We start from the raw sequence: 27,031 nt of genomic DNA, 5'->3' as shown, positions 1-27,031 counted from the left end.
TAAAGAGATTATTCTCCCACTCTACAAGACTCTGGTCCGGCCACATCTGGAGTATGCTGTCCAGTTCTGGGCACCGGTCCTCAGGAAGGATGTGCTGGAAATGGAGAGAGTCCAGAGAAGGGCAACAAAAATAATTAGGAGAATGGAGGACATCAGCTATGAGGAAAGGCTACAAGCACTGAACTTATTCTCTCTGGAGAAGAGACAATTGAGGGGGGATATGATATCAATGTACAAATACTATACTGGTGACCCTAGCATAAGGAACAACTTATTCAGAGAAAGGAGATACAATAAGACACGTGGCCACTCACTAAAACTAGAGGAAAGGCGGTTTAACCTTAAGATACGTAAGGGGTTCTTCACTGTCAGAGCAGTAAGGATGTGGAATTCTCTTTCACAAACAGTCACATCAGCAGGGAGCATCGATAGTTTCAAAAAACTATTAGATGGGCACCTTAAAGACCACAACATACAGGGGTATACAATGTACAACATACAGGGGTATACAATGTACAACATACAGGGGGTATACAATGTACAACATACAGGGGGTATACAATGTACAGCATACAGGGGTATACAATGTACAGCATACAGGGGTATACAATGTACAACATACAGGGGTATACAATGTACAACATACAGGGGTATACAATGTACAGCATACAGGGGTATACAATGTACAACATACAGAGGTATACAATGTACAACATACAGGGGGTATACAATGTACAACATACAGGGGTATACAATGTACAACATACAGGGGTATACAATGTACAACATACAGGGGGTATACAATGTACAACATACAGGGGGTATACAATGTACAACATACAGGGGTATACAATGTACAACATACAGGGGTATACAATGTACAACATACAGGGGGTATACAATGTACAACATACAGGGGTATACAATGTACAACATATAGGGGTATACAATGTACAACATACAGGGGGTATACAATGTACAACATACAGGGGGTATACAATGTATGGTTAGCAGCAACACACACACACATCATAGGTTGAACTGGATGGACTGATGTCTTTTTTCAACCTCACTAACTATGTAACTATGGGGGAGATTTACTAAGTCTGGAGCACACAGAATCTGGTTCAGCTGTGCATGGTAGCCAATTAGCTTCTAACTTCAGCTTGTTCAATAAAGCTTTGACAATAAAACCTAGAAGCTGATTGGTTTCTATGCAGAGCTGCACCAGATTCTGTGTGCACCAGTTTTAGTAAATCTCCACCTATGTGACAGTGTAAATCTGCTGCAATCATATATACAAGACGATCACCTGACCTTCGGACATCGGGAGCCGGTTTACCGACATTCCCAGCTGGATATGAAGTCATCACAACCCCCCCCCCCCCCCCCAATACATTCTGTCATCTGGGCAACTTTATATTTTAAAAAAATGCCTCCCCTCTTCCATTCACAATTAATGCCTCAATCTCCAAACATCCTCAAATCCCTCCATTGGAAGAAACCTTACAAGTTACAATCAATTTGTATGGCAATTACGACTTACCCCCAACTTCATGTAAATAATACCCGGGGGGGGGGGGGTACCGAGCACCTAAAGCCCGAGCTCCTTTGCTGAGTATTCTGGTTCCGGTGAGAGCACTCAGAGCACAGCGAGTCACTCGCAACTCCACATCTCGGGTTATTTTCAATGAATGCAAGGCATCCATGAACATCGCAATCTCCCCTCCTCCAATCACAGAACATCTTTCCTTCACTGACAATAAGAACTGTCTGCACTGAGCTGTACATAACTCCGCAGTCTAGACACACGGGACACTCATGGTTGTTATTTTTAACAGTGGATCTGTCAAAGAATCAGCTTTATATACCTGGAGAAGATGGATTACACCCACAAGAGTCATCCAATGACCATACACAAGTGGGTCTGCTGGAAAACAATATCATGGGTCAGCTCATTCTAGTGGCCATCAAGCAGTATTTTCCTGAAATGCCTCAATCAGGAAAATACCCCATTATAGCCACTAGATGGAACTGATGATCATAGGAAATACACATATTAGAGAGATTATGGCAATTATTTGGATAGCGGTGAGAATGATTGAGGCAATCATACAAACACATAACATTGTAATTGTTATTACAGATAGATGACAGATACGTATTGATACATTGTCCTCCTTATAGATCTGCAGAATATTGCTCAGTGATAACTAGGAATGAATATATATATGAACATTTCTAGTTGTGTCTATAGAAGATCTTATGATGTGGACTGAATGTTCCTGGATGTGTGGAGCCCCCCACACCGCACAATTCCCCCCCCCCCTCTCACCTCTCCTCCTCCATCCACCAGCAGCACACAGACAACGAGAGCCCCCAAGATCAGCAGAGTCCTCATAACTGCGCTGCACCCCGATCCTCACTACAGCAACAAGACAGAAAGATGTACAATGAGTGACCCCCCCCCCCTTCCTAGGACTTGTCAGTTGCAGGATCCAACCTACAGTTGAGGCAACATCCTTCCCTATTCTACTGTACTTTTACATTGTCATCTTCTGTTTTTTTTGTTTTTTTTTTTACTGGTGACATTTAGTTATTTTTTAAGAAATATATTATTCCAGGTATTTCTATAGAACTGACAATTTACACAGCACTCTACATAGTGTACAGCCCCGCCCCCAAGGAGTTTGAATTGGGGACTCCAGTCACAGTGAAGCTGGGCAGTCCCCAGTAATTTAGAGATTTTTCTTTTCAGGGTTAACCACTTGTCACCCGCCATATAGCCGATATACAGCTTCAGTGTGACTTCTTAGTTCTGGGAGAGCGTTCCTGCTACAGCCACACCAGTGCAGCCTCCTCAGTGTGCTAATCAGTCACATCAGTGCAGCCTCCTCATTTTCCTCCTCAGCCACACCAATGCAGCCTCCTCCGTGTGCTGATCAGCTACCCCAGTGCAGCCTCCTCATTGTCCTCCTCAGCCACGCCAGTGCAGCCTCCACAGTGTTCTAATCAGCCACGCCAGTGCAGCCTCCTCAGTGTGCTGATCAGTCAAGTCAGTGTCCTAATCAGCCACGCCAGTGCAGTTTTCTCAGTGCCCTGATCCATCACACCATTGTAGCCTCCTCAGTGCCCTAATCAGCCACACCAGTGCAGCCATGCCAGTGCCCTGATCAGCCACACCAGTGCAGCCATGTCAGTGCCCTAATCAACCAAGCCAATGCATCCTCCTCAGTGTCCTGATCAGCCATACCAGTGCAGCCTCCTCAGTGCCCTGATCAGCCACATCTGCCCCAGTGTCACCATCACAGCAGTATGGTTTCACCAGAGCCAGCCATGTCCAAAAACATTTTTTACACAAGCGAGAAGGCAAATCCTCAGCATGCCAGATGAGAACAGCAGGGAGCTCACACTGTCTGATTCGCAGTATGAACCCATGGATTTCCAAATTTATGAGGAGTAGCAGAATCTATTTGGAGGTTTTTGGTATGTCCATGCTGTTTGTTAGAAATATCTTATAAATCGACAACTTTGTGTAAAGAAAAAATAAGTTTTTAATTTTGTTTTCACATTTTGGCAAAAAAATGACATGTCCATGCTGTCCATGCTGTTTGTTAGAAATATCTTGTGATATTGATTATTCGGGAGGGGTAGAAGATGTGTTTTGGGGTGTAATTGCAAGTATGCCTATGCCAGGTATGAGAAGTAATTTGTTAAATAAAAATCATTTGTTAAAATTATAATTTTGTGAAAAAAAATACAAATGTTATTTTATTTCTTAATTTTCCAAAGAATTGCGGGACAAAAATTAAACTTTAAAAAGTTCACTATGCCTCTTAATTGACTCGTCCACTCTCTAAAAAGGGGTCATTTGTACTGTCCTGGCACGGTTTAGGGTCCTTAAGAAATTAGATCGGCTGTCAATACATCAGGATTTATCGATTTTCAGCTATACTGTATATCCCATAGTTTGTGGACTCTATAGCTGTGCTACAGACTAAATAATATACACTGATTTGGGTTATTTTCACCAAAGAAATGCAGCAGATTAAACCTTGGCCTAAATTTATGAAGAAAAAAAATTTTTTTTTTTTTCAAACTTTTTGTTATTTTTTCATTTATATAGTAAAAATTAAAAAAACCCAGTGGTGATTAAATACAACCAAAAGAAAGTTCTATCTGTCTCAAAAAAAAAAAAAAAAAAAATGATAAAATTGTTGTTGTGGAAATTTTACTAGGACGGGTGTGGACATTTTTTAGGATGTGTTTTATTTAGATTGAACAGATAATGGAACACTGATTATGGTTCTTTTTAACTTTTTGAAATGGATTGTTTTTATGTATGAGAAGAGCTGTTCTGTTTATTTGGATGAAGAAGATCAAGATTCATTGAGGGACACATGGGATCATATGACAAAGAGGAGGGGTTGTTGTGGAAATTTTATCAGGATTAGTGTGGACATTTTTCAGGATGTGATTTATTTAGCTTTTCATTATGGCTCCTGTTGTGGGTTTCCTTGCAATACACTCATTAGAGAATGTAGGGGTGAACCGGCATTGAGGAAAGACTACTGGCAGTGAAAACCTTCCCTTAGATGTGTAAACGCGTTCGCTCTACATAGACATCTCTTCCGGTGAATACACCATGCGGGGGTCTGTTTGCCGGTATAGATCTATGTGTATTGCGGTGCAAAGTCAATATTGTTTTGATATCTATCTGCCTTTATGAAGGAATACACGCTCATGTCTTTCTACTGTGCCTGATCACCATAGTGGAAAAAGCATGGCTCTTTCCCAGCAGATAGCCTCACCTCTATGGGAACAGTAGTATCATCCTATTAGGCATTGTTCTCTGAGCTTTGCTGAATGGGATTCATGACAGTGGTAGTGGTGGGAATACATGCATGAGTTTGAGCAGAGCAGTGTTCATGGTTCTACACGCTGGTTTCATTGTGTAGTGTTAGGCAGGAAGCCATGCACACCATTCTGCTCATTCACGATCGTGTACTCCCCCTTCCTATTGTATATTTGAATGTATACAAGTGTGTCATTGGCTGATTCTGTGTGAGTAACTTGTGTCATGTGATTGTACATTTGGAACTGATTGGCTGATGAAGTATAGCCATCACTTCCTGTTGATTGTCCCTTTTGTTATCTCATAAATAAACGGAGCTCCCTGCCATAGGCAGGACATTCTATCGAGCATCCAATGAGATAGCAGCCTGTGTGTCTGTATTACTGGGTACTGCTGAGCGCTCCATTACCTTATACAAAAGACCTGAGAACTGTGCTTTTTAGCACAATGGGATTGATTGCTCTTGGCATATATTTATATCCAAAAGTGCACTTATTTGCGCAATGGAGATATTTGTGCATCAGGAGGATATTAATTCCCAAGACAATGTCATATGGATACAGCGTTGCATGACTAACTGTCATTCAAAGTGTGACAGCACTGAAAGCTGACAATTGGCATGGGCAGGAAGGGTGGTGAAAGTGTCCGGTATTGTAGTGGTTACAGAATATGTAAGACCTTGTACAGGGGGGCTAAAAGCTTCATGCTTGTGAATGGTTGATCAGATGTCCCTTTAGAGTTGGCTCGGGAGTGCGTCAGGGGTGTCCTTTGAGTCTTCTGTAGAGTTGAGCGAACACCTGGATATTCAGGTTCGAAAAGTTTGGCCGAACTTCGCGAAAATGTTCGGGTTCGGGATGCAAACTCAACCCAAACTTGACCCCGAACCCCATTGAAGTCAATGGAGACTCAAACTTTTGGGCACTAAAAAGGCTGTAAAATAGCCCCGGAGAGGGCTGCAAAAGGCATCAAAATGTAGGTAAATTCCCTGCAAACAAATGTGGATAGGGAAATGACTTAAAATAAAATAAATAAAAATTAACCAATATCAATTGGCAACTTGAAGGAGGAGGTGAAATAGGAGGTTGGGGTGGCGTCAGGTGGGAATGCTATGGGAGTTGAAGTTCACATCACAGCCAAAAAGGATTCATGTCTGCCTGCAGTGCCACAGGCCTCATTCACAGACTCAGGGCCATGGCAACCATACATGGGAGTTGAAGTTGTCATCACAGCCAAGAAGGAATCACGTTTGCCTGCAGGGCCACAGGCCTCATTCAAGCATTCAGGCCCACGGGACCCACAAAGAGGAGAGTTAAAATCATGCCAAGACAGTATTGATTTAACCCATCAATGTAACAGGCCTCATTCACAGATTCAGACCCATGGCACCCACAAAGAGGATAGTTACAATCATGCCAAAACAGTATTGATTTCACCCAGTAGTGCCACAGTCCTCATTCATGAATTCAGGACCATGGCACCCGCAAAGAGGAGAGCGGTCCCATAACAGCAGCACAGGCCTCAGGTCAACCTGCAATGGAACAGGCCATTATCATTTATGTAGGCCCTTGACACCCAGACAGAGGAGGGAGGTCCCATAGCAGAAAATCAGGCTTCATGTCACCCAGCAATGGAAAAGGCCACTTTCAGTTATTCAGGCCCCAGCAGCCAGACAGAGGAGAGAGGTCCCATAGCAGAAAATCAGGCTTCATGTCACCCAGCAATGGAAAAGGCCACTTTCAGTTATTCAGGCCCCAGCAGCCAGACAGAGGAGAGAGGTCCCATAGCAGAAAATCAGGCTTGATGTCACACACCAAAGCAGCAGGGGATTAACTGAATTTTAGGCCCCTTGACACCCAGACAGAGGAGAGGTTCATTCAAATTGGGGTTGCCCCCAAAAAAATGGTACAATTTAAAAAGGAGGATTCAATAAAGAAGTGCCCTGGAGTACAAGAATGTATGGTTAAGGGGGAGGCAGTTATAAATATCTATTCTGCACAAGGTACGGACAAGTCCTGTGGGATCCAATGCCTGGTTCATTTTAATGAAAGTGAGCTCGTCCACGTTGGCTGTGGACAGGCGGCTGTGTTTGTCTGTAATGATGCCCCCTGACGTGCTAAATACACGTTCAGACAATACACTTGCCACAGGGCAGTCCAGCACCTCCAAGGCGTAAAGGGCAAGCTCTGGCCATGTGGACAATTTGGAGACCCAGAAGTTGAATGGGGCAGAACCATCAGTCAGTATGTGGAGGCGTGTGCACATGTACTGTTCCACCATGTTGTTGATATGCTGCCTCCTGCTAACACATTCCCTATCAGCTGGTGGTGTAGTTTGCTGTGGCATGCTGACAAAATGTTTCCACCTCTCGGCCATGCTAACCCTGCTGTCTGAGGAGCTGGCCGTGACACAGCTGCGTTGGCGACCTCTTCCTCCTCCTCCGCCTCTGCCTTGGCCTTGTGCTTCCACTTGTCCCCCCCGTGTCAGTTGGGAATGCCCTCAGGAGCGCGTCTACTAGCGTGCGCTTGTAGTCGCGCATCTTCCTGTCACGCTCCAGTGCGGGAATTAAGGTGGGCACGTTGTCCTTGTACCGGGGATCCAGCAGGGTGGCAACCCAGTAGTCAGCACTAGTTAAAATGTGGGCAACTCTGCTGTCATTGCGCAGGCACTGCAGCATGTAGTCGCTCATGTGTGCCAGACTGCCCAGAGGTAATGATAAGCTGTCCTCTGTAGGTGGTGTATCATCTGTGTCCTCCGTTTCCCCCCAGCCACGCTCCAGTGATGGCCCTGAGCTGCGTAGGGTGCCACCCTGCAGTGAAACCGGTTCCTCCTCCTCTACCTCATCCTCCTCCTCATCCTCCAGAAGTGTGCCCTGGCTGTCCACATGTGTACCTGGCCTCTGCTGGTGCAGGAACCCACCCTCTGAGCCACTTCTGTATGACCTGCCTGAAACCCTGTGAAATGGCCCCTCTTCCTCCTCCTACTGTGCTGCATCCTCTTCCATCATCGCCGTAATATTTTTTTCAAGGAGACATAGAAGGGGTATTGTCATGCTAACAACGGCGTTATCAGCACTGGCCATGTTGGTTGAGTATTCCAAAGACCGCAACAAGATACACAGGTGTCGCATGCAGGCACAGTCACTGGTGGTGAAGTGGTGGTGATCCGCAGAGCGACTGACCTGTGCATACTTCATCTGAAACTCCACTATCGCCCGCTGCTGCTCGCACAGTCTCTCCAGCATATGTAAGGTGGCGTTCCACCTGGTGGGCATGTCGCATATGAGTCGGTGAGCGGGAAGGCTGAAGTTACGCTGCAGTGCAGACAGGCGAGCAGCAGCAGGGTGAGAACACTGAAAGCGCGCACATACGGACCGCACTTTCAGCAGCAGCTCTGACATGTCTGGGTAGTTTTTAAGAAACTTCTGCACCACCAGATTCAGCACATGCGCCAGGCAAGGGATGTGCATCAAACCAGCTAGTCCCAGAGCTGCAACGAGATTTCGCCCATTATCGCACACCAACGGGCTTGAGGCTCACAGGCAGGAACCAGTAATCAGTCTGCTGTTCTATGCCCCTCCAAAGCCCCTGTGCGGTGTGGGGTTTGTCACCCAAACACATGAGTTTTAAAATCGCCTGCTGACGTTTATCCTGGGCTATGCTGAAGTTGGGGGTGAGGTTCTTTTGATGACCGGATGTGGGGGTGGTAGAAGAGGAGTAGGAGGAGGAGGAGGAGGATGATGCTGAGTAGGAGGAGGAAGCAATAGGAGCCAACAAATAATGCCCTGCGATCCTTGGTGGTGGAAGGACATGCGCCAAACCACTATCCGCCTCGGGCCCAGCCGCCACTACGTTTACCCAGTGTGCAGTTAGGGAGATATAGCGACCCTGGCCGTGCTTACTGGTCCATGTATCTGTGGTTATGTTGACCTAGCCACAGATGGCGTTGCGCAGCGCACACTTGATTTTATCCTCCACTTGCTTGTGCAGGGAAGGGACGGCTTGCCTGGAAAAGTAGTGGCGGCTGGGAACAACGTACTGGGGGACAGCCACTGCCATCAGCTGTTTGAAACAGACGGAATGACAGCATTTCAAAGGCCAGTAATTTAGAAATGCTGGCATTTAGGGCCAGGGCTCGAGGGTGGGTAGGTGGGTATTTCCTCCTTCTCTCCAATGTTTGGGAGATTGACAGAGATGCTTGGTGATGGTGTCGTATGTGGTGGTGTTGGTGGAACATCCTCTGTTTGCTGGTCGCCAGGTGCCATGGTGATGCCAGCGGTGGAGGGAGAGGCCGGGGCAGCAGCAGAAGAGGGAGCAGGAGGAGCATGAGAGAGTTCTTTGTTTTTAAGGTATTTACTCCAATGCAGTTCACGCTTTGCATATAGATGCCTGGTCATGCAGGTTGTGCTCAGGTTAAGAAAGTTTATGCCTCGCTTCAGGCTCTGATGGCAAACCACTCGTCTCTTGTTGTCAGGACATTGTGTGAAGAACTGCCACGCCAATGAACTCCTTGGAGCAAGCTTTGGTGTGCTCGGTGCCTGGGTGCGGTGGACAGTAGCAGGCGCAGTGGCGGCCGTTGTACAGAGGGTGCAGGGCTGCCGCCCCCCCATCCATGCGTCCGGCCCCCTAATCTGCATGCAGGGGCGCCAGACACATGGAGTTCAATGGGATTTTTATTTTTTGGCATCACCTGATTAGAGCCAGAGGCTCTAATAGGGCGATGCAAAGGGTGGACCCGGGGTGCAGAGCAGTGCGCCCCGAGCCCACCCATTGTGTGACAATAGCGAATGAAAATTCGCTATTGTCACACCGACCCTCCTCCTGGCCAATCAGGAAGCACGTCCGATACGGGCTTCCTGATTGGCCGCAAGGCAAACCCCTTGCCATTGGCCGAGTAGGAGGCGGGAGCGGAAGGACTTGTGGAGTCGTGCCGCCAGTCGCCGGGACTCAGAAGAAGCCGCCCGCCGCCGCTACTGCTGGAAGGACTCGTGGAGACGAGCCGCCCACCGCCGCTGCTGCTCCAGGTAGGTAAGGGGGCACCCACGCTGATCTCTGCATTGGGGGCAGGTATGCTGGTCACTACATTGGGGGCACGCACGCTGATCTCTGCATTGGGGCATGTACTCTCCATTGGGGTCATGTATGCTGGTTACTACATTAGGGGCACCCACGCTGATCTCTGCATTGGGGGCATGTATGCTGGTCACTACATTGGGGGCACGCACGCTGATCTCTGCATTGGGGGCATGTACTCTGCATTAGGGGCATGTATGCTGGTCACTACATTGGGGGCACGCACGCTGATCTCTGCATTGGGGGCATGTATGCTGGTCACTGCATTGGGGGCATGTATGCTGGTCACTGCATTGGGGGCATGTATGCTGGTCACCTCATTGGGGGCATGTACGCTGATCTCTGCATTGGGGGAATGGTATGCTGGTGACTGCATTGAAGGGGGGAAGTACGCTGGTCTCTGCATTGAAGGGGCATGTACGCTGGTCACTGCATTGAAGGGGGCATGTACGCTGGTCACTGCATTGAAGGGGGCATGTATGCTGGTCACCTCATTGGGGGCATGTACGCTGATCTCTGCATTGGGGGAATGGTATGCTGGTCACTGCATTTAAGGGGGCATGTTCGCTGATCTCTGCATTGAAGGGGCATGTACGCTGGTCACTGCATTGAAGGGGGCATGTACGCTGGTCACTGCATTGAAGGGGGCATGTACACTGGTCACTGCATTGAAAGGGGGCACGCTGGTCACTGTGCATTGAAAGGGGGCACGCTGGCCACTGTGCATTGAAAGGAGGCACGCTGGTCACTGTGCATTGAAAGGGGGCACGCTGGTCACTGTGCATTGAAAGGGGGCACGCTGGTCTCTCTGCATTGAAAGGGGGCACACTATACCTTAATTACTGAAGGCCCCTTTCACACTTTTGCGACCTCAAAGTCATGCAATTTTTTACAGCGTTTTTTTCCGCAAAGCAATGCCTATTACATTTTTCTGTTTGTGCCCCCCCAAAGATGTTGAGCACCAGCCGCCACTGAGCAGGCGTACTGTCTCCGGAACGGCTGCTGCGCTTTTGCACCCTGCTCCCTCTTTTCCTGTGCTGTTGCCTCTGTGCGACCACCGCCTCTTCCTCATAACTGCACGCCTCACTAGCACGACCTTCAGTCCAGTCTGGGTCTAGGACTTCATCATCCTCCACATCATCTTCCACCCATTCATGACCCCTCCCCTCCTCGTCGGTTTGCACATTGCAGAAAGCCACAGCAGTTGGCACCTGTGTTTCGTCATCATCAGAGATGTTTTGTGGTGATATTCCCATGTTCTCATCCTGCAACAAAAGTGTTTGAGCATCAGTGCATTCAAGGTCTTCCTGTTCTGGGGCAGGGCTAGGTGGATGGGCCAGGGAAATCCTGGCAACAGAGTCATCAAAAAGCATAAGACTTTCCTGCATGATTTGGGGCTCTGACTGCTTGGCTGATTTGCAAGGGGGTGAGGTGTAAGGCTGATGGGCATGGGCTGCAGGTGCCAACTCTGAGCTTTCTGCAGAGGACTGGGTGTTAGATACTGTGAAGGAACTGGAGGCATTGTCAGCCACCCAATCTACTATCTCGTGTACATGTTCTGGCTTAACCATCCATAGAGCGGCATTTGGGCCTATCAAATAACGCTGCAGATTCTGTCGCCTATTCGCAGCAGAGGAAGGTGTTTGACTTGGAGCGGTAGTTGGCGCTGAACGGCCACGTCCTCTACCAGCAACAGGAGCTTGACCAACACCACCACGACCATGCCCACGTCCCTTATTTGATGTTCTCCTCATTATTTGCGTTCACCCACCAAGCTGAAAGATTGGTCTCTCTCCGGTGTCAATTTACCTGGCAGTAGTTGACAATTACGTTCGCTAAGGCAGTGCCCGTGTCAAAAAAAAATGCTCTGTGGACCCAGAATAATGTTTTTAGTGCCCAAAATACACTGATTCTCAATTTCTATGCAGAAATGTAAAACATTTTTTTTGTTTTTTGTACGCTGTATGCACAAGTGGTTTGTGGAACAAGAACAAGTATTTTTGTAATAAAATACAGAAAATTTGTATTTCACTGCTGTAAATTGAAATTAATTATTTATACGCCAGATGCACAACTGTTTTTTCGGCCTAAAACGCGTCTTTTTTCAATAACACCCCAAAATGCAGCTTTTAACTGCTGAACATTAACAGTATATATTTATACTATGTATGCACACCAGATTTGGGGACACAGAGCACAGATGTGGTCACCAAAATTCACAAATGCAGTACTGAACTGCTATATATTGGAAATAATTATTGAAACGCCGGATGCACAACTGTTTTTTCGGCCTAAAAGTTCTGCAAGTCCTTGTGCAGTGGCAAGCGCAAGCAGGGCATCATTCCTACATGACAGGCCAGCTGCTGGTAACGGGGCATCCCACCCACAACAAGGCAGGGCCTATACTAGCCTTCCGAATGTTCTATTATATCCTACATGGCTGCCCGATACTTCAGCAGAACTTGTAATTCCCCTTTTTACAGCACAGACAGGCTATCAAATCCAATCGGATAATGAAACCCCACTTTATTATTTTCATTTGTTTTTTTGCTCCAGCTTCAAGCAAATGTTTACCCCTGATAAAAATATTTGTGTGGATGAATCCCTAGTCCACTTCAGCAGAAGGCTTGGAATAAAACAATATAACAAGACAAAAAGATTTCCAAGCTCTCCTTACCGACGAATCTGCGACCAACCAAATTGACCTGTCCAACAGTACGTGTTAATAACAGGGGTTTAGTTGCACACATTTGCACATACATGCGTAAGCCACAGAGCCCCGTCAAGGCACCCCATTATCTGTGGTCCTAACTCTAAATTCTGTGAGTCTCCAACAATGGAAGCACATGCATTTAATGGACAGGTGTAGGACAGATATACCTGAAGGGAGCCCACCCCTTCTTAAAGGCACAGGGGCACACTGAACACCCAGCCTATAGCACAATGGCAGCAAAGTTACAGGTGTGGACAGTAACCAGTTGTTTTTGTTATAGATTATATTGACCAGGCAACGCACTGACATCTTTGCTGCCATTGTGCTATAGGCTGGGTGTTCAGTGTGCCCCTGTGCCTTTAAGAAGGGGTGGGCTCCCTTCAGGTATATCTGTCCTACACCTGTCCATTAAATGCATGTGCTTCCATTGTTGGAGACTCACAGAATTTAGAGTTAGGACAACAGATAATGGGGTGCCTTGACGGGGCTCTGTGGCTTACGCATGTATGTGCAAATGTGTGCAACTAAACCCCTGTTTTTAACATGTACTGTTGGACAGGTCAATTTGGTTGGTCGCAGATTGGTCGGTAAGAAGAGCTTGGAAATCTTTTTGTCTTGTTATATGCATTGCCCTTCCAATGCTCCTTGCTGCAGAGACCAGTTACAGGTGTGGACAGTAACCAGTTGTTTTTGGAATAAAACAATACCTAAGTAAACGGGCCAAATATGGGGTGAAATTTTACAAGGTATGCGACAGGGCCACGAGTTACATCTTTGATTTCCAAATTTCCAAAAAGGACATGCTCAAAAGATTTATTATGCCTCATAGAATAAACATTGGGGTGTTTTCTTTCCAAAATGGGGTCATTTTGTGGGTAATTCTATTGTCCTGGTGCTCCATGGCCTTCAAAATGTGAGAGGTACTCAGGAATTGAAATGTGTAATTTATGCCTTTAGAGCGCCTGAAGGTGCTTCTTGGATGTTGGGTGTCTGTATGTGGCCAGGCTGTGGAAAAGTCTCACACATGGGATATCACCATACTCAGGAGGGGTAGCAGAATGCATTTTGGGATGTAATTTTCGCTACGTACATGCTATGTATTAGAAATATCTTATAAATTGACAACTTTGTGTAAAAAAAAATAAGTTTTTATTTTTTCCACATTTTCCAAAAACTTGTGGAAAAAAATGACATCTTCAAAAGACTTATTATGCCTCATAGAGTATATACATTGGGGTGTTTTCTTTCCAAAATGGGGTCATTTTGTGGGTAATTCCATTGTGCTGGTGCTCCAGGGCCTTCAAAATTGTAATAGGTACTCAGGAAATTATATGTGTAATTTATGCCTTTAGAATGCCTGACGGTGCTCCTTGGATGTTGGGCCTCTGTATGTGACCAGGCTGTGGAAAAGTGTCACACATGTGGTATCACCATACTCAGGAGGAGTAGCAGAATATATTTTGGGGTGTATCTGTAAGTTTATGTATGCCATGTGTGAGAAATACCTTGTTAATATAACAAGGTATGCGACAGGGCCACGAGCTACATCTTTGATTTCCAAATTTATGAGGGAAAGGACAGTCAGCTAAACCCCCCTGGGTGCCCTACCTATATGGGGACAAGTGGCAAAATCGTCTGGCAGCTGATAGAACCACTGTTTGGGAAGGGTTACCCCCTATATGTACTTTGTAGACAATTTCTACACAATTCTCCCACTTTTCCGCCATCTCTACCTGAAAAAGACTGTGGCCTGCGGGACAGCACGGTCCAACCGCAAGGGCTTCCCACAGAGATTGATCAGCCAAACATGAAATCGGGGGGAAAAAGTGAGTATGCGTAATGAAGAGGTACTAGCTCTGAAATGGAGAGATAAAAGGGACGTCTACATCCTTTGCACAATACACGACGACATCCTGGTGGAACTTCAAACAAGACAAGATCCCATCCAGAAGCCAAAAAGCATTCATGAATATAACCTATTCATGGTGGGGGGGGGGGGGGCTGGATATGAGCGACCTGCTGATGCAGCCCTACTTGGCCACCAGGAGATCACTGTTCTGGTATAAAAAAGTCGCCATTTATATAATTCAGCTAGCCCTGTTCAATTCTTATGTTATTTTTTCCAAATGTACCCAAGGATCCCTAACCTATCTAAAGTTTCAAGAGGACGTTATCATGGCCCTTCTCTATCCCCATGGCCACCCCCCTGAACAAATTCACTCTGATGCATTAGCCAGACTTCATGAAAGGCACTTCCCGGATATCCTCCCTCCTACCCACACAGGCCGCAAACCCCCAAAAAAATGTTGTGTATGTTCAAGTAGAGGAATTCGCCGCGACACCCGATACTACTGTCCCCAGTGTCCCTCCCAGCCAGGCCTCTGTATTGTAGGGTGCTATTGTATTTATCACACTTCAGTACACTATTAGTATAGTAAAGACATTTTCCACTATCTGCTATTTCTGTGTATGACCCAGACTGTTTATCAACTATGCCTCTGCCAACCATGTTTCTGCCTTACATGTGAATTGATCTCGGCCTGTTGAATGACCATTCTTTTTGCCTGCCTCCTGGAACTGATTATTTGCCCTGCCACTGTACTATTCAACACAGGGGTCTCACACAGGTGAGGGTCTCCAGAATAGAATTTCCGAGTGGAGAAAACTTTTTTTCTCCAGGTTTTTGTTTTCTCGGATTAGGGTCTGGAGACTCGGAGGCTTCAAAGAGATTTGGGTGGGAGAAGCCTCTACCCCTGTCCTCAGGTCTTACCTGACCAAGGCCCCCAGGCCTTATAGTGCTGGCTGCTGCCACCTGAACTGGCCATGACTCTGCCTGCCACTTGAACTGGCCATGCCACTGCCTGCCACCTAAACTAGCCATGCCTCTGCCTGCCACCGGAACTGGCCATGCCTCTGCCTGCCACCTGAACTGGCCATGCCTATGCCTGCCACCTGAACTGGCCATGCCTATGCCTGCCATTTGAACTGGCCATGCCTCTGCCTGCCACCTGAACTGGCCATGCCTATGCCTGCCACCTGAACTGGCCATGCCTATGCCTGCCATTTGAACTGGCCAAGGCTATGCCTGCCACCTGAACTGGCCATGCCTATGCCTATGCCTGCCACCTGAACTGGCCATGACTATGCCTCCTAACTGAACTACTGCCAGGACCAATACTTTGGCATATCCCTGCCTGCTGCCTGGAAAATTCCTGAACATCTCCATTGGCTGTCTGGACCAATGCTTTTCCTGTGCTGGGACAGTATTCGTGCCTGCTAAAACCACAGGTAATCATTTCTTTTACCGTTTGCTCAGCAGAATGTATTTTGGGGTGTAATTCTTGATATGTACATGCTATGTGTTAGAAGCCTGTAGGTGCTACTTGGATGTTGGGCCTCTGTATGTGGCCAGACTGTGGAAAAGTCTCACACATGTGGTATCGCCATACTCAGGAAGAGTAGCAGAATGTATTTTAGGGTGTCTTCCTTGGTATGTGCATGCTATGTGTGAGAAATATTTTAGAAATTGACAACTTTGTTTAAAAAAAATAGGTTTTCATTTTCTTTCCACATTTTCCAAAAAGTTGTGGAAAAAAAGGACATGCTCAAAAGATTTATTATGCCTCATAGAATAAACATTGGGGTGTTTTCTTTTCAAAATGGGGTCATTTTGTGGGTAATTCTATTGTCCTGGTGCACCATGGCCTTCAAAATGTGAGAGGTACTCAGGAATTGAAATGTGTAATTTATGCCTTTAGAGCGCCTGACGGTGCTACTTGGATGTTGGGTGTCTGTATGTGGCCAGGCTGTGGAAAAGTCTCACACATGGGATATCACCATACTCAGGAGGGGTAGCAGAATTCATTTTGGGATGTAATTTTCGCTACGTACATGCTATGTATTAGAAATATCTTATAAATTGACAACTTTGTGTAAAAAAAAATAAGTTTTTATTTTTTCCACATTTTCCAAAAACTTGTGGAAAAAAATGATATCTTCAAAAGACTTATTATGCCTCATAGAGTATATACATTGGGGTGTTTTCTTTCCAAAATTGGGTCATTTTGTGGGTAATTCCATTGTGCTGGTGCTCCAGGGCCTTCAAAATTGTAATAGGTACTCAGGAAATTATATGTGTAATTTATGCCTTTAGAATGCCTGACGGTGCTCCTTGGATGTTGGGCCTCTGTATGTGACCAGGCTGTGGAAAAGTGTCACACATGTGGTATCACCATACTCAGGAGGAGTAGCAGAATATATTTTGGGGTGTATCTGTAAGTTTATGTATGCCATGTGTGAGAAATACCTTGTTAATATAACAAGGTATGCGACAGGGCCACGAGCTACATCTTTGATTTCCAAATTTATGAGGGAAAGGACAGTCAGCTAAACCCCCCTGGGTGCCCTACCTATATGGGGACAAGTGGCAAAATCGTCTGGCAGCTGATAGAACCACTGTTTGGGAAGGGTTACCCCCTATATGTACTTTGTAGACAATTTCTACACAAGTCTCCCACTTTTCCGCCATCTCTACCTGAAAAAGACTGTGGCCTGCGGGACAGCACGGTCCAACCGCAAGGGCTTCCCACAGAGATTGATCAGCCAAACATGAAATCGGGGGGAAAAAGTGAGTATGCGTAATGAAGAGGTACTAGCTCTGAAGTGGAGAGATAAAAGGGACGTCTACATCCTTTGCACAATACACGACGACATCCTGGTGGAACTTCAAACAAGACAAGATCCCATCCAGAAGCCAAAAAGCATTCATGAATATAACCTATTCATGGTGGGGGGGGGGGGCTGGATATGAGCGACCTGCTGATGCAGCCCTACTTGGCCACCAGGAGATCACTGTTCTGGTATAAAAAAGTCGCCATTTATATAATTCAGCTAGCCCTGTTCAATTCTTATGTTATTTTTTCCAAATGTACCCAAGGATCCCTAACCTATCTAAAGTTTCAAGAGGACGTTATCATGGCTCTTCTCTATCCCCATGGCCACCCCCCTGAACAAATTCACTCTGATGCATTAGCCAGACTTCATGAAAGGCACTTCCCGGATATCCTCCCTCCTACCCACACAGGCCGCAAACCCCCAAAAAAATGTTGTGTATGTTCAAGTAGAGGAATTCGCCGCGACACCCGATACTACTGTCCCCAATGTCCCTCCCAGCCAGGCCTCTGTATTGTAGGGTGCTATTGTATTTATCACACTTCAGTACACTATTAGTATAGTAAAGACATTTTCCACTATCTGCTATTTCTGTGTATGACCCAGACTGTTTATCAACTATGCCTCTGCCAACCATGTTTCTGCCTTACATGTGAATTGATCTCGGCCTGTTGAATGACCATTCTTTTTGCCTGCCTCCTGGAACTGATTATTTGCCCTGCCACTGTACTATTCAACACAGGGGTCTCACACAGGTGAGGGTCTCCAGAATAGAATTTCCGAGTGGAGAAAACTTTTTTTCTCCAGGTTTTTGTTTTCTCGGATTAGGGTCTGGAGACTCGGAGGCTTCAAAGAGATTTGGGTGGGAGAAGCCTCTACCCCTGTCCTCAGGTCTTACCTGACCAAGGCCCCCAGGCCTTATAGTGCTGGCTGCTGCCACCTGAACTGGCCATGACTCTGCCTGCCACTTGAACTGGCCATGCCACTGCCTGCCACCTAAACTAGCCATGCCTCTGCCTGCCACCGGAACTGGCCATGCCTCTGCCTGCCACCTGAACTGGCCATGCCTATGCCTGCCACCTGAACTGGCCATGCCTATGCCTGCCATTTGAACTGGCCATGCCTCTGCCTGCCACCTGAACTGGCCATGCCTATGCCTGCCACCTGAACTGGCCATGCCTATGCCTGCCATTTGAACTGGCCAAGGCTATGCCTGCCACCTGAACTGGCCATGCCTATGCCTATGCCTGCCACCTGAACTGGCCATGACTATGCCTCCTAACTGAACTACTGCCAGGACCAATACTTTGGCATATCCCTGCCTGCTGCCTGGAAAATTCCTGAACATCTCCATTGGCTGTCTGGACCAATGCTTTTCCTGTGCTGGGACAGTATTCGTGCCTGCTAAAACCACAGGTAATCATTTCTTTTACCGTTTGCTCAGCAGAATGTATTTTGGGGTGTAATTCTTGATATGTACATGCTATGTGTTAGAAGCCTGTAGGTGCTACTTGGATGTTGGGCCTCTGTATGTGGCCAGACTGTGGAAAAGTCTCACACATGTGGTATCGCCATACTCAGGAAGAGTAGCAGAATGTATTTTAGGGTGTCTTCCTTGGTATGTGCATGCTATGTGTGAGAAATATTTTAGAAATTGACAACTTTGTTTAAAAAAAATAGGTTTTCATTTTCTTTCCACATTTTCCAAAAAGTTGTGGAAAAAAAGGACATGCTCAAAAGATTTATTATGCCTCATAGAATAAACATTGGGGTGTTTTCTTTTCAAAATGGGGTCATTTTGTGGGTAATTCTATTGTCCTGGTGCACCATGGCCTTCAAAATGTGAGAGGTACTCAGGAATTGAAATGTGTAATTTATACCTTTAGAGCGCCTGACGGTGCTACTTGGATGTTGGGTGTCTGTATGTGGCCAGGCTGTGGAAAAGTCTCACACATGGGATATCACCATACTCAGGAGGGGTAGCAGAATTCATTTTGGGATGTAATTTTCGCTACGTACATGCTATGTATTAGAAATATCTTATAAATTGACAACTTTGTGTAAAAAAAAATAAGTTTTTATTTTTTCCACATTTTCCAAAAACTTGTGGAAAAAAATGACATCTTCAAAAGACTTATTATGCCTCATAGAGTATATACATTGGGGTGTTTTCTTTCCAAAATGGGGTCATTTTGTGGGTAATTCCATTGTGCTGGTGCTCCAGGGCCTTCAAAATTGTAATAGGTACTCAGGAAATTATATGTGTAATTTATGCCTTTAGAATGCCTGACGGTGCTCCTTGGATGTTGGGCCTCTGTATGTGACCAGGCTGTGGAAAAGTGTCACACATGTGGTATCACCATACTCAGGAGGAGTAGCAGAATATATTTTGGGGTGTATTTGTAAGTTTATGTATGCCATGTGTGAGAAATACCTTGTTAATATAACAATTTTGTGAAAAAAAAATAAATAAAAAAATCTTCATTATCAAAACTATTGTGGCCAAAAAATTGCAACTTCAGAAAACTCACTAGGCCTCTTACTAAATACCTTGGACTGTCCTCTTTACAAAAAGGGGTAATTTGGGGGGTATTTGTACTCTCCTGACATTTTTGGGCCTGAAGAAGTGAGATAGGTAGTCAGTACATCAGGTGTGATCAATTTTCGATGATACTTAGCCTAGCTTGTGGGCTCTATAACTTTCACACAAACCTATTTTCATACACTTATCAGGATTTTTTTTACCAAAGACATGTAGCAGAATACATTCTGGCCTAAATTTATGACAAAATTTGATTTTATTGGATTTCTTTTAAAACAGACAATAGAAAAAATATATATTTTTTTTATTTTTCCGCTTTTTTTTCCGCTTATATCACAAAAAATAAAAATTCCAGCGTTGAATAAATACCACCAAAAGAAATCTCTATTTGTGTGAACAAAATGTTAAAAATTTCATTTGGGTACAGTGTAGCATGACTGAGTAATTGTGATTCAAAATGCGAGAGCACCGAAAGCTGAAAATTGATCTGGGAAGGAAGGGGGTTTAAGTGCCCAGTATTGAGGTGGTTAAATTTGATATTTATACCGTGTATGTAAAACTGCTTTGTGAAGCAAGAATACTGCTTTTTTTTTCCAACAAAAAAGAATAATGCAATATTTCTCAGCTGTAATGTGAAATCGGTATTTAAGCGGTGTATTTCAAGATGTTTTGGTCAAAAAACATACACTTATGCTGTATTTCACAGCAGCAATGTACAAAAGGTGGTTGGAAGGGGTATTTCAGACTGTTTGGTGGACCTTGAATAAAGTTTTTTTTTTCTATAAAAAAACAAAGAAGCAATATTTCCCTGCAGAAATATAAAATATTTTCTTGGCAGTGGTGGAGCTAGACTTTTAAAACAGGTGTGGCAAAGGGGTGGCAAGGTATTATTTTGGGGGGTCAATTTACAAAGTGTCATTTAGTATCAGATTTGTCCACCACAATGTCGCAGTCCCTCTAATAATCGCTGATCGCTGCCATTACTAGTAAAAACAATTAAAAAATAAAAAGTTCCATAGTTTGTAGATGTAATAACTTTTTTGCAAACCAATCAAAATACACTTAGGATTTTTTACAAAAAATATGTGGCAGAATACATATTAGCCTTACAGGTGGCGGTCAGAGCATGCGGACAGGATACAGGTGGCAGTCAGAGCATGCGGACAGGATACAGGTGGCAGACAGAGCATGCAGACAGGATACAGGTGGCAGTCAGAGCATGCGGACAGGATACAGGTGGCAGACAGAGCATGCAGACAGGATACAGGTGGCAGACAGAGCATGCAGACAGGATACAGGTGGCAGTCAGAGCATGCGGACAGGATACAGGTGGCAGTCAGAGCATGCGGACAGGATACAGGTGGCAGACAGAGCATGCAGACAGGATACAGGTGGCAGTCAGAGCATGCGGACAGGATACAGGTGGCAGACAGAGCATGCAGACAGGATACAGGTGGCAGACAGAGCATGCAGACAGGATACAGGTGGCAGTCAGAGCATGCGGACAGGATACAGGTGGCAGTCAGAGCATGCGGACAGGATACAGGTGGCAGTCAGAGCATGCAGACAGGATACAGGTGGCAGACAGAGCATGCAGACAGGATACAGGTGGCAGTCAGAGCATGCGGACAGGATACAGGTGGCAGTCAGAGCATGCGGACAGGATACAGGTGGCAGTCAGAGCATGCAGACAGGATACAGGTGGCAGACAGAGCATGCGGACAGGATACAGGTGGCAGTCAGAGCATGCGGACAGGATACAGGTGGCAGTCAGAGCATGCGGACAGGATACAGGTGGCAGTCAGAGCATGCGGACAGGATACAGGTGGCAGTCAGAGCATGCGGACAGGATACAGGTGGCAAACAGAGCATGCGGACAGGATACAGGTGGCAAACAGAGCATGCGGACAGGATACAGTTGGCAAACAGAGCATGCGGACAGGATACAGTTGGCAAACAGAGCATGCGGACAGGGTACAGGTGGCAAACAGAGCATGCGGACAGGATACAGGTGGCAAACAGAGCATGCGGACAGGATACAGGTGGTGGTGGTCAGAGGATACAGACAGGATATAGGTGGCGATCAGAGGATGCGGACAGGATACAGGAGATAGCAAGGCAAAGATTGTGAACATCTGTGATTCTGTACAATCTCACCACTGCCATTCTTGTATGATAACTGCTGCCTGTGCCTGCCAGTGGACATCGATAGCAGCCAGCCAAGCAATGGATGCATGTTGCAGGCCAGGTGGTGGGACTCAGTCTAAGTTAAAACTGGCATACATGCTTACACTCCGTGTCCTGACTCCACTCACTCACTTACCAGGGGGCTGCAGCCAGGGCAGAGTGTGCTCAGTGTCGGCTAGTGGCACTGGTCAGGGCTTTGTGTGTCCAATCCATTCGGGGTTGTCGGGTCCGCGCTGTCTTTCTTGCTGGTGCTGCCACAGTCCTTCGGCTCCCCCCTGCACTGTTACACCACAACAAGTCAAGTCTCCTCCTATCCGCCCGCCGCGGCTTGGCGCCTCCTGGCATTTTACATTTTTTAGGCCGGCGCCCGTGCAGCATGACATCATCAGTGGGCATCGACACTGCTCATGACAGGACGATTGTCCGGTCTTCCTGTCTTGGTGTGGGATTGGATCGGCGCTCCCCTGTGATTACTCTGCTCCTCCTCCCTCCCTCTGCCTACCAGCTCTTCATCCGCCTCCCTCCGCAGCTCCCGTACGGCGATCCCCTGTGATTCCTCCGCTGCCATGCACCCGCCCAGGATCGAGGTGGCAACAGGGGTGGCAAGGACTTTTTCTGGGGTGGCAATTGCCACCCCAGCTAACCCTCTGGCTCCGCCACTGAGTCCTTGGACGGTGTAAGCAGAACTGTTTTGTGGACAAGAAATACGGGTTTTTCCCCCAAAATTACACAGATTCTTTATTTCACCCCAAAAATGTCAAATACATATTTAGGCGCTGTAAAATAGGCTTGGTGGATCAGGATGACCACTTTTTTTCCCACTAAAATACACTGATGCACTATTTGATAGCTGAAATGGAAATACAATTTAGTGCATTGTATACACAAATGCTCTGTGGCACCACAGATCCCAGGCTAGACAAATGGACTATGTCACCCCTTAACCACTTGCCGACCGCTCACATTGACTGTACTGCGGGAAAGTGGTTCATTATCATCCAGCGATGTAGACCTACGTCGCTGGACTCCTCCCCTTGTGGGCGGCGCGTGCGCGCCGCCGGTGGTTTGCTCCCGCTGTATTCAGACACAGCGGGAGTCGGCCAGGGGAGGAGCGGCGGTGATCACCGCCGCTCTTCCCCGATCGTCGGGGATTGAGTGTGGAGATCCGCCTGCTTGTGTAAACAAAGCGGGCGGATCTCCTAAGTGACAGACAGGGTCAGATCACAGGATTCAGCATAGCTGAACCTGCGATCTGTCCCTGTGTCACACAGTCCCCTCCCCCCACACACGTCAGTAAGCACCAGGCTTACATTAACCCCTTGATCACCAATAAAATTTAACCCCTTCCCTGCCAGTGTCATTTTTACAGTAACAGTGCATGTTTATAGCACTGATTACTGTAGTAATGTCACCGGTCCCCCCAAAAGTGTCAAAAATATCAGTCAACGGTCTGATCTGTCCGCCGCAATGTCGCAGTCCCGCAAAAAAAATCGCAGATCGCCGCCATTACTAGTTAAAAAAAAACAATAAAAATGACATAAATTTCCCGTAGTTAGTAGCTGCGATAACTTTTGCGCAAACCAATCAAAATACGCTTATTGCGATTTTTTTTTACCAAAAATATGTAGCAGAAAACAAATTGGCCTAAAATGTTAAAAAATTTTGATTTTTACATTTTTTTGGGGAATTCCATATAAAAAAATTTGAAAAATATTGTTATTTTTTCAAAATTGTCGCTCTTTTTTTGGTTATAGCGCAAAAAGTAAAAATCGCACAGGTGATCAAATACCACCAAAATAAAGCTCTGTTTGTGGGAAAAAAAAGGACATAAATTTAATTTGGGTACAGCATCGCACGGCCGCGTAATTGTCCATTGAAGTAACACAGTGCCGAATCGCAAAATATGACCTGGTCAGGAATGGGGTAAAATCTTTCGGTCTTAAAGCGGTTAAAAATACTCTCATTGAGAATTTTTTTGTCAAAGACATGTAGCTAACTACATTTTGGCCTAAATATATGACAAAAATTGAATATATTGGATATTTTTTAACTGTCAAAATAGAAAAATATTGTTATTTTTTCAGAATTGATGCTTTTTTTTATTAATATCGCAAAAAAAAAAAAAAGCGCAGAGGTGATCAAATACCAACAAAAGAAAGCTCTGTTTGTGGGAAAAAAAGGACGTAAATTTCGTTTGGGTATGGCGTTGCATGACCGCGCAATTGTCAGTTAAAGTCGCACAGTGCCGAAACGCAAAAAGTGGCCTGGACATAAAGCAGGAAAATCCTCCGGTGGTAAAGTGGTTAAACATACAAAAGGCAATATAGGGGACTTGAGCAGCCAGAAAAAAAAAGGTTTTTTTCCTTCACTGAGCTACAAAATACGATTAGGCTGATGTCCCTGGCTGCCTGGGCTAATATGGCCGCCGAGCACCACCTCAGTAACAGATGGATTACAAAAAAAGATTTCCCTAGCAGTGGCTGGGTACAGAAATGTTGGATTGCTGAAGCTCCCTCCCTCCCTCTCTATTTGCTGTATTTTGTGGATTAAAGTAGCACAGGTTCTTCTGATTTGTGCCCTATTCTGTCCCTGATCGCGGCACCAACATCCTTTCCCTAAGCTCAAATCAGCAGAGTGACGTGCAGCAGTACGTGACTCCAGCTTATAAAGAGGCTGGGTTACAGGCTGCACTCAGCCAATCACAGCCATGCCATTAGTAGGCTTGGCTGTGATGGCTTCTTAGGGCAGGAAGTAAAACACTTGCTGATTGGCTGCTTTGCAGCCCTTCAGAAAGCGGGAAGAAATCGCAGAATAACGGACCCGAAACCAAACGTTTTTGAAAATGTCTGGGTTCGGGTCCGTGTCCCTAACACCCCAAAATTCGGTACGAACCTAAACTATACAGTTCGGGTTCGCTCAACTCTATTTACGACATGAATGTTTTACTTTATGCACTAGGGATAGGCCGATTATTGGCAAGGCCGATCTATCAAGGGCCGATATGCACTTTACCCGATATATCGGTATCGGCCCCGGAACTGGCCGATATTGCCGATATTTTTGTGACGTCATTCTGCCTTCTTTGGCCGCCTCCCTCGCCTTGGACAGCCTCGTCTGGAGTTGGGATTAGTCTTGCGGGAGTGTATCACAGCCATACACCCACCAACAGCAGCCCGGTGCTAGCCACCCACACCCACAGGCCCTGTACCAGCCAGCCACCCACAGCCCGTGTACCAGCCAGCCACACGAACTGTACCAGCCAGCCACCCACAGGCCATGTATGAGCCAGCCACCCACAGCCCCTGTGACAGCCACCCACCCACCACAGGGTGCCAGCCAACCACCCACCACAGGGTACCAGACAGCCAGCCACCCACAGACAGGGTGCCAGACAGCCAGCCACCCACAGCCCCTGTGACAGCCACCCACCCACCACAGGGTGCCAGCCAGCCACCCACCACAGGGTACCAGACAGCCAGCCACCCACCACAGGGTGCCAGACAGCCAGCCACCCACAGCCCCTGTGACAGCCACCCACCCTCCACAGGGTGCCAGCCAGCCACCTACAACAGGGTACCAGACAGCCAGCCACCCACCCACCACAGGGTACCAGACAGCCAGCCACCCACCACAGGGTGCCAGACAGGCAGCCACCCACAGCCCCTGTGACAGCCACCCACCAACCACAGGGTGCCAGCCAGCCACCCACGACAGGGTGCCAGACAGCCAGCCACCCACAGCCCCTGTGACAGCCATCCACCCACCACAGGGAGCCAGCCAGCCACCCACCCACAGACAGGGTGCCAGACAGCCAGCCACCCACAGGCCCTGTACCAGCCAGCCACAGGCCCTGTACCAGCCAGCCACCCATCTACCACAGGGTGACAGCCAGCCACCCACCTACCACAGGGTGACAGCCAGCCATTATGCATTAAACAAAAATTAACATGTTCAGTACCAGATTTGTGTCAAAAATTGTCTTTATTTTTCAAAACTTTAAATGTACAAAATATCGGCCAATATCGGCCGATACCGATACGTTGTGACCAAAATATCGGTATTGGCCCTGAAAAAACCATATCGGTCTATCCCTATTATGCACCTATAATGTTAAGCTCTTATTTGTATAGTTTTACCATTTGCATGTCATAAGCTATATGTTGCTTGATGCCATTATGCTTCTACTGATCTTCTTCATATTGTAACCATAAAACTCTAATAACAATTTTATTGCCAAAAAAAAAAAAGAATGTAAAAAGCACTCCTTTTTCAGAGGTCAATCACCCATATGCAGGACACACAGCATAACATATTCCAACAAATGTATCAATAAATCAATATGTGATCTCTCGCGCTAAAATGCTAAAACGATTATTAAAAATAAATGGTGCATAAATGTTTACCGTGACCGCTATTTCTAGAGAATACACAAAATAACTCAAATATATATATAAACGTAATGCAGCAGCTTTAAATCAAATGACTAAACAAAATAAATGATCCCAGTTTGATTGAACTCAAACACCAAGCTGCGTAATAAATAGGTGCATGTACAAGTCGATAAACTATGTAAATATAATTGATGTGAAAGGACAGTCTGTCAATAATACGTGAAATCAACAATCTGTAAAGAAAATAGTCCAACAGATCGCTGAATATTGCACAGTTCTATGAAGAAGATGAATAATTAATTAATATTATATGTTAGGAGTCCCGTAGTTGAGTCACCGTGAATCCACCACCAATGTGACAACCACTCCCATCAGCTGGCAACTCACCAAAAATGATTGCCCCCCCCCCCCCCCAATTCTCATGGTGAGGGCTGTATATTACAGCTGGCATCTTTGGATTGACATCGCCCAACGCTTTTCTTCTCTCAGATAGCCCTGTGTGCTGTCCTCTGCCATGCTGTGTTCTGCCTATACAGATTGAGCATGGCATGGCGGAGGACAGCACACAGGGCTATCTGAGAGAAGAAAAGCGTTGGGCGATGT

General features: G+C 46.2%; 2 long non-coding RNA genes across 2 annotated transcripts in view; both read right to left on the bottom strand.

Annotated features, from left to right (window-relative positions):
* The window catches only part of LOC309556219, a 126,272-nt gene extending 123,807 nt beyond the window's left edge, over positions 1 to 2,465 (bottom strand). The window contains exon 1 of the long non-coding RNA XR_014225305.1: positions 2,336 to 2,465. This is a non-coding gene — a long non-coding RNA (uncharacterized lncRNA). The remainder of the gene's footprint in view (positions 1 to 2,335) is intronic.
* LOC309556220 overlaps positions 1 to 27,031 on the bottom strand; it is a 577,427-nt gene that overhangs the window by 226,191 nt on the left and 324,205 nt on the right. The gene's annotated exons all lie outside the window — the stretch shown is intronic.

The sequence above is a fragment of the Pelophylax lessonae genome, assembly GCF_965119305.1.
Source record: "Pelophylax lessonae genome assembly, chromosome: 5".
In the NCBI taxonomy this organism is placed as follows: domain Eukaryota; kingdom Metazoa; phylum Chordata; class Amphibia; order Anura; family Ranidae; genus Pelophylax; species Pelophylax lessonae.
Note: the sequence above shows the minus strand (reverse complement) of the source record. Positions and strands in the feature narration are given on the sequence as shown.